The sequence below is a fragment of the Etheostoma spectabile genome, chromosome 17 (genome assembly GCF_008692095.1).
Source record: "Etheostoma spectabile isolate EspeVRDwgs_2016 chromosome 17, UIUC_Espe_1.0, whole genome shotgun sequence".
NCBI lineage: Eukaryota > Metazoa > Chordata > Actinopteri > Perciformes > Percidae > Etheostoma > Etheostoma spectabile.
Genome location: NC_045749.1, coordinates 14,113,502 through 14,120,313, shown reverse-complemented (window position 1 = coordinate 14,120,313; position 6,812 = coordinate 14,113,502). Strand labels below are relative to the sequence as shown.

At 39.2% G+C, this 6,812-nt stretch overlaps 1 protein-coding gene across 3 annotated transcripts in view; it reads left to right on the top strand.

The window, feature by feature from the left end:
- Window positions 1–6,812, top strand: part of elovl5 (ELOVL fatty acid elongase 5) — a 16,054-nt gene that overhangs the window by 1,549 nt on the left and 7,693 nt on the right. Inside the window, exon 1 of one of the 3 annotated variants that reach the window (XM_032541904.1) lies at window positions 4,043–4,270. The exons of 1 other annotated variant lie outside the window; for it this stretch is intronic. The gene's annotated coding sequence lies outside the window, so the exon portion shown is untranslated. Of the gene's footprint in view, window positions 1–4,042; window positions 4,271–6,812 lie in introns of those variants that run through there. One more of the 3 variants, XM_032541907.1, reaches the window with a different exon arrangement.

The following is a 6,812-nucleotide window of genomic DNA, read 5'->3' as shown; positions in this document are numbered from 1 at the left end:
ACCTTCTCAAGGATCTTGGAGAGAAATGGAAGATCAGATATAGGTCTATAGTTTATGGCTCTGATTGAATCAAGTGTGTAAGCCAGTCACAGTGAATCAGCATGCACAATACCAGGACCCTAAAGTTGAAGAAGCTAAATTGAATTTAGCCATAATTCATTTTATTATTTACACTTGTGCTTTTCTGCTGTGACAAGTCTTCTGTGAAAGTAGGCTCTCAGTGATCTGATCGAAGTTGATGCAATATGTACACTGGACTTTTCCTAGAAACCGTACAGTACATGCCAGTCTAGTAACATGTTGAGCAACCTGTCAATGGCATGTACCTTATGAAAACCTTCAAGGGGAACTCTACTGATTTTACACATCAACATCTGTATACAGGTCTTGGAGAGTTCTACTGCATATGTGTAAAAAGTTGTATGAAGCCTTTTGTGGCTTCAGAGAGAAAAAGTCTTATAAAATGCAGATCAACGTTTGTGGAAGCTGAAGACAAGTTTGAAAATGAGAGAAATCTGGAGGTGTGGAGATAGAAAGTACCATATCTTAGTAGCACAGTTTTCATCTTTGTTCAAGGCTACATTAGATCACCCCACCATTTATACCTTGACCATTGGACTTTTAAAACAAGTTGGTTTGAAGAGCACAAAGACCGGTTGTGCTCACGCAGGGTAAAAATCTTGGACAAATACTCAGGGGTCAGGCCGTTTAAAGCCTTGAAAACAAACAAAATCTTAAAATCGATTCTAAAACTCACAGGGATGTGGAGCAACATAGGGTGTAGAGAACGGGAGTGATGTGTGCACGTCTAGATCCATTGGATAAAAAGCGTTTTTTGCATTTTGTACTGGTGGAAGATGTGAGATGGAGGTTTGATTCAGACCAACATGAAGAGCATCACAGTAATCCAAGATCATGCCTGTTAAAAAATGGCTTAACTTCAACCAGGACACAAAGATGGAAAAGCTCATTTTAACAACATTGCTGATCTGCTTGTCAAATTTCAAAAGTATCAAAAGTAACCCCCAACTTTTTGACTGCTGGCTTAAGGTATGAAGCCAGAGGTCCCAAACTAAAAGTTGGACTGTTTGGCGTGCCTGAAGTACTGAAGATGATTCACTCAGTTTTAGTTTTGTTAAAATTAAGAATGTTTTGTGAAAAACACAATTTAATAACATTAATACAACTAAGCAGGGAGTCTAGTGCAACACTGTCATTTGATTTCATAGGCAAATACATTTGCAAATCATCTGCATAACAATGAAATGATAGGTTGTGCTTTCCTTTAATAACCCCTAAATGCAACATATATAAGGAAAACAGGATGGGTCCAAGAATTGAACCCAGGGGTACCCCACAAGAGAGAAGAGCAGCTGATGAGGAGAGGTCACCAATCATGATAGAGAAGCTCCTTATTTGCCAAATAGGAGCTAAACCATTGAAGTGCCAAGCCTCGGATGCCTACACAATGATCAAGGCGAGAGAGGAGGATTGCATGGTTCACTGTACAAACGCTACTGTGAGCACTAAAACAGCAGGATTCCCGGCATCTACAGACAAGGCAATATCATTATGTACTCTCAACAGTGCTGTGAAATTTTTCAAACAGAATTTTGTTGCAAAAAGGCTTGTAACTGTATGAAAACCACTTTTTCCAAAACCTTTGAAAGAAAAGACAGATGAGAGACTGGTCTAAAATTGGACAACACTGTGGGGTGAAGATGAGGCTTCTTAAGTAAGGCCCTGACCACAGCATGGTTAAAGGCAGCTGGGACAGAACCTAAACTAAGACAAGAATTTTAAAAAGTTAGAAGACTCGACCCAATGGTGCAATTAAAAACCTCCTTCACCATCTTGGCGGGGACAATGTCTAAAGGACAGTTGGTAGGTTTCATGTGTTGCACTACCTCAGTAAGCAACGTTAACGAAACTGGTTTAAATTCCTCAAACACAGCAGAGTGAGCAGGAGCTGCAGGTACAAACGCATTAAAATTAACACAACATCAACATTACTTACAAATCCTCATGGTGGTGAGAGAAACTACACACTATAGTTTTAAGACATTCTTGCAATTCAAGTTGGTTGCTGAGAGTTGCATGTTGGGCAATAGTGTTTTAGCATACTTAGCTCATAACCAGGTTAAAAAAATAAATAAAAAATAAATAAAATATTAAATAAATGTCACAACCCACCCACCAACAAGCCAAGCAAATAAGTCAAAAGGTTTTTAATTTTGGCATTTCAAACAGGCCTACAGAAAAACAGGAGAATGACAGTTTCAATTATTTTTTGTCTACCATTTCTGTTCTTCACATAATTGAACACTTTCAACAGCCTCAATGATTCCTGCGACAGACAGTGAAAGATGAAAGAGATGCAAAAAAACATTAGATATTAAATGTATTACATCAATATTATAACCCACATTGTGAAGAAGGTAACAGCACTACCTTTTGATTGAGTGGTCTTCCTTCTTTTCTCTTTTGTTCTTCCAATCATCTGCAGAAATCCTCAACTTCACTGAAACGGTTAGTAGACAACATAATCACTGCTGGGTTAGTCTTGCTTTGCCAGACCCTTCTCCAAAGCGTGCTGAAGGAGGGCAGCATTTGGGGATGGGAGGAAAACATGCTCTGGTTGGCATGGGTGGCACTAAGCTCTGCACAGAGCTGTTGCAAAATAGTTGTGCATGAGATAACTCTGATTGGACAGACAGTCTAGCTAGCTGTCTAAATTTACCCTACAGACATCTGAGGAGAAGTCAAAAATAGTCCTGGCTATAATAAATTAGTATTCATTAATATAGTAGGCCTAATATAATACAATTTGTTGGGCTCACCAAAGATAGCTAGCTAAAACATTACTTTTCATTAAACAAATAAAAGGCTAACAAATTAATCAACAAATTTCGGCTAACAGTTAGCAAGCCATCATAAGCGAACAAACATTTTATGAACAAACCGTATTATAACAAACTTCAAAACTATTAACGTTAACGTTCATTAACTTGCTCTTACTTCAGCTGGACAGCTACCATTAGGCTACTTTACTGTTCAAGACACCAACGGTTTTCACAGTTACCATTAAACAAATAATAACAATAACATTATTCACAATCAGTAATGGTACTCACACTTGGCTTGCCGGGATCTTCTTCCATTTTGTGTGGAACTGCAGTCCTGTCGCGTTATTAAGAATCTCATTTGGTTTCTCGACCCGCCCAATTAGGCCCCTGGAATTGCGATCCTGAAAATCCGGTATCGCAGCAACATGCTACTTGTTTCTTTGAACAGAGAAAACCCCTTGTAGATATTGTATGTGAGTACTCAAGTAGGTCTACTGTACTTAAGTATGATTTGGAGTATTCCATTAATACTACTTTATACTTCTATTCCACTACATTTTGGAAGCCAATATTGTACCTTAGGCCTAGTCCACTGCATTGCAGAATTAGTGTATAGCACAGTGTGTTGTGGAAATACAGAGAAAAGCTCTCGATTGCTTGAGTATAGAGAGACTCCATAGAGAATCCAACGACCATGCAATAACGATTTCTGCTTTTCTGTCTGTTATCTACTTAGTTGACAAGCCTGTAAAATAGAGGTGTAAATTCCTTACAGGCACTGTATGTATGTTTCCGCACCATGCTGAGGGAATATCAGGCCTTGCCACCGAGAAGATGGCTGCTCTACCAGCTAAAACTGAGTAATCATTTGCATATTAGCGTGAACACACTAGTTTTTAGCTCCCAGAAGCATTTTTACATTACATCCTAAAAGTTTTTGTGAGAAAAAGTGGAGTGTGTGCATACTTTTTATGTGTGAGAAAAAGTGAATTTGTGCATTTTATATGTGTGTGTGTGTGTATGTGTGTGTGTGTGTGTGTGTGTGTGTGTGTGTCTCTGTGTGTGTGTGTAAGTGCGTGGGTGCGTGTGTGCGAGGAGTAATTAGTGTATGTGCATGCTTTTTATGCGTGTGTGCAGGTAAAAGTGGAGTGCATGCATTCTTGATATATGGCCTAAACGGCCCCTCATAGCACACACCGGATCACCTCCTGGCTGTAACCCTCCTGCAGTGCAAAGGGCCAATCTGCGTGTTCCTCCCACTATTTGAGCGACAAGGCTGCACATTGTGCTCACACCGGCCAGCCAGCCAGCCAAGGTTACACAGTCGCTTCTCTCTCCCGCCTAATAGCAGTCCGCGGTACACAGCTGCATCTCTTCATCCACACTCAACATCTAACGCGACCGGACGGCCGGGTGACTTTATGGTGAGGCTTTATATTATGTTATTTCAAAAGGAAAATGTTGCAGGGTGCATGTCGTCTGTAGCTACTGTAGAAGCGATGAGTTTGGGTGATGCTGAAGCGTTGACCTCTAGGCTACTGTATGTTAATGTAGCTGAGGATGCGATCGACATCATGCGATACATTTTTAAAGTTTTTTGTTTTTTTTTTAAGAATTATGTAATGAGATAACCGCTGCCATCAGCTCATATCTTTTTGTTTAACTGGAGACCGGGCTGCTGTTTCATTCCGTGCAGCTACAGTGTGTGTGTGTGTGTGTGTGGTGGGTGGGTGTGTGATGTGTGTGTGTGTGTGTGTGTGTGTGTGTGTGTGTGTGTGTGTGTGTGTGTGTGTGAGGTGCAGTTTAGATTACACGTGTGACCCCGACGGAAAATTACAAGTGTACAATATAGTGGTGTAAGTAAGCGGTAGGCTATAAGACGCAGATTCTACAATAGTTTCATGCATTTTGCCATGTGTTCGCGATACTGCATCATATATGCTATAAAGCCATGTCAGACAGACAGCCGAGTGCTACAAACTGTGCTGATAGTTGATGACTTGAAAACTTTCCATGTTGCTTTTCTATATCTATTTATCTGTTATTTATCTCTCTAATACACAAGGGGTAAGCAAGACGCACAATCCCACAAATGTGTAATTTTTATATCGCAATATCCCTATTTATCTTGATACAATATGGAAACTCTATTATAAAAAATATATTGATAAACTAAGGAATTTATGTTTTTGGTTAATCCAGTGAAATAACAATAACTTACAAATGCAGGTAGCCTACTTCATCACATTGATTCATAAATCATGCAAAAATCCAGTATGTCAATGAAGAAGTCATGCTGATTAATTTGCAACATCGATGACAATGGCCTAGTACAATTATATATTTTACACTTTTTTTATAACTTTTTACACACACTTCAAAAGTGTATCTCCTTCTTAAAACTGTGCACACGAAATTTCTCATCTCAACACTGCATTCAAAATGCCATAAACACATCTCAAAATGAAACATTTGCATTATTTTTTGGATATACCATGTACACACTGTTGTTCTAAATCTAAAGCTATCTACATCTTCATACAATGTTCTACAGTAAGAGAAATTTTCTGAGAGAGGTTAAGAAGTACAGTGTAAACAACCATGCAATGTTGAAACAAAAAAATATTGTTGGCAAATCATTACTGTTGTAACAGTAGTACAGGGTTGTATACAGTAGCATAAAAGAAAACTCCATAACATATGTAAACCAAAAGTATAATTTTTAGAATGAAGAGGCTGTGTGTGGTCGTGTGGGTGTGTGTGTGTGTGTGTGTGTGTGTGTGTGTGTGTGTGTGTGTGGAATAGGCCAGATGTTTGTATGGGGTGATCACCAGTGATCAATACGTGTAGGTTTGATCTACCCTCTCCTTTTTACTCTCATCCTCTTCCTCCTCCCCTTCCAACTCTTTCTTGTTCTCATTGTCCTCACCTGCCTCTCCCTCCTACTCCCCTTCTCTCTCTTCATATAACAGGTTACCTGACCGTTGACCTTTTTATAGGCCTGTGCGAAATTAGTGATTGGTTAGTGATCAGGTAAGCAATTAGTGTCAGCACATGTGAGGAGTGTGTGTGACCTGGTGAATAAGTGTAGCATTTTGATTGGTTGTGTTTGGAACAGGAAAGCAAGTCACTTCCTGTTAGATTGTTGTGTCTTAGGTACAGAATTGAAATAAGATGTTTTATGCAATTGAAAACTGAGTGAAAGGCTGAGAAATAGCTTATGGTGTCAGAGAGTTGGTGTCTAGTTATTGCTTTTTGAGTAAGAGCTTTTACATTTGTGTGACATGATTTAGTGATTTTATGTGTAAGCAGTTGTACTGTAAAAAACTTTAAAAGGAGATCTACCTTTGTATTAAGAAATCTGTGGTATTTATATTGTTGTATATGCTATTATATTGCCCAACCCTAACTCTTACAATAGCCTATGTTAGACTGTTTATAATAACCATCATCTGCTGCAGTGATTGAACCAATCATTTTGACCAAAGTACATATGCAAAGGCATTAATATTTCCTTTGATTGATGGGAGGTATTTTGCAAGGGTCCAGCCTTTAGTTAGCACAGACTCAGTGACTGGCTACTATCACGCTCTCCTGTTGTGGCTCATCCGGCTCTGATTAAGGCCTTGCAGATAATCATGTTTTGGTGCAGCCTAATGCATCTCTGATAATAAGAGCACTGATATTACTGTGCCAAGGTTGACCCGAATTAGCCTTTTTTCTTTGGGAATCTACTATCCGTGGTATGCTATGTTGCCATAGCAGCAGATCATTATACATATGAACACTCTGTACATAAGTTCCTTTGTTATCTGGGATATATAATGCACCATGTATACAACGACTGCTTTTAGAACATGCACTTTTTACTAGGCACATACACACCTGTACATCAAAAGGGGATTTAGCGCATGCCCTTTTTTCACACACAAAAAGAGAGAGAGAGAGAGAGAGAGAGAGAGAGAG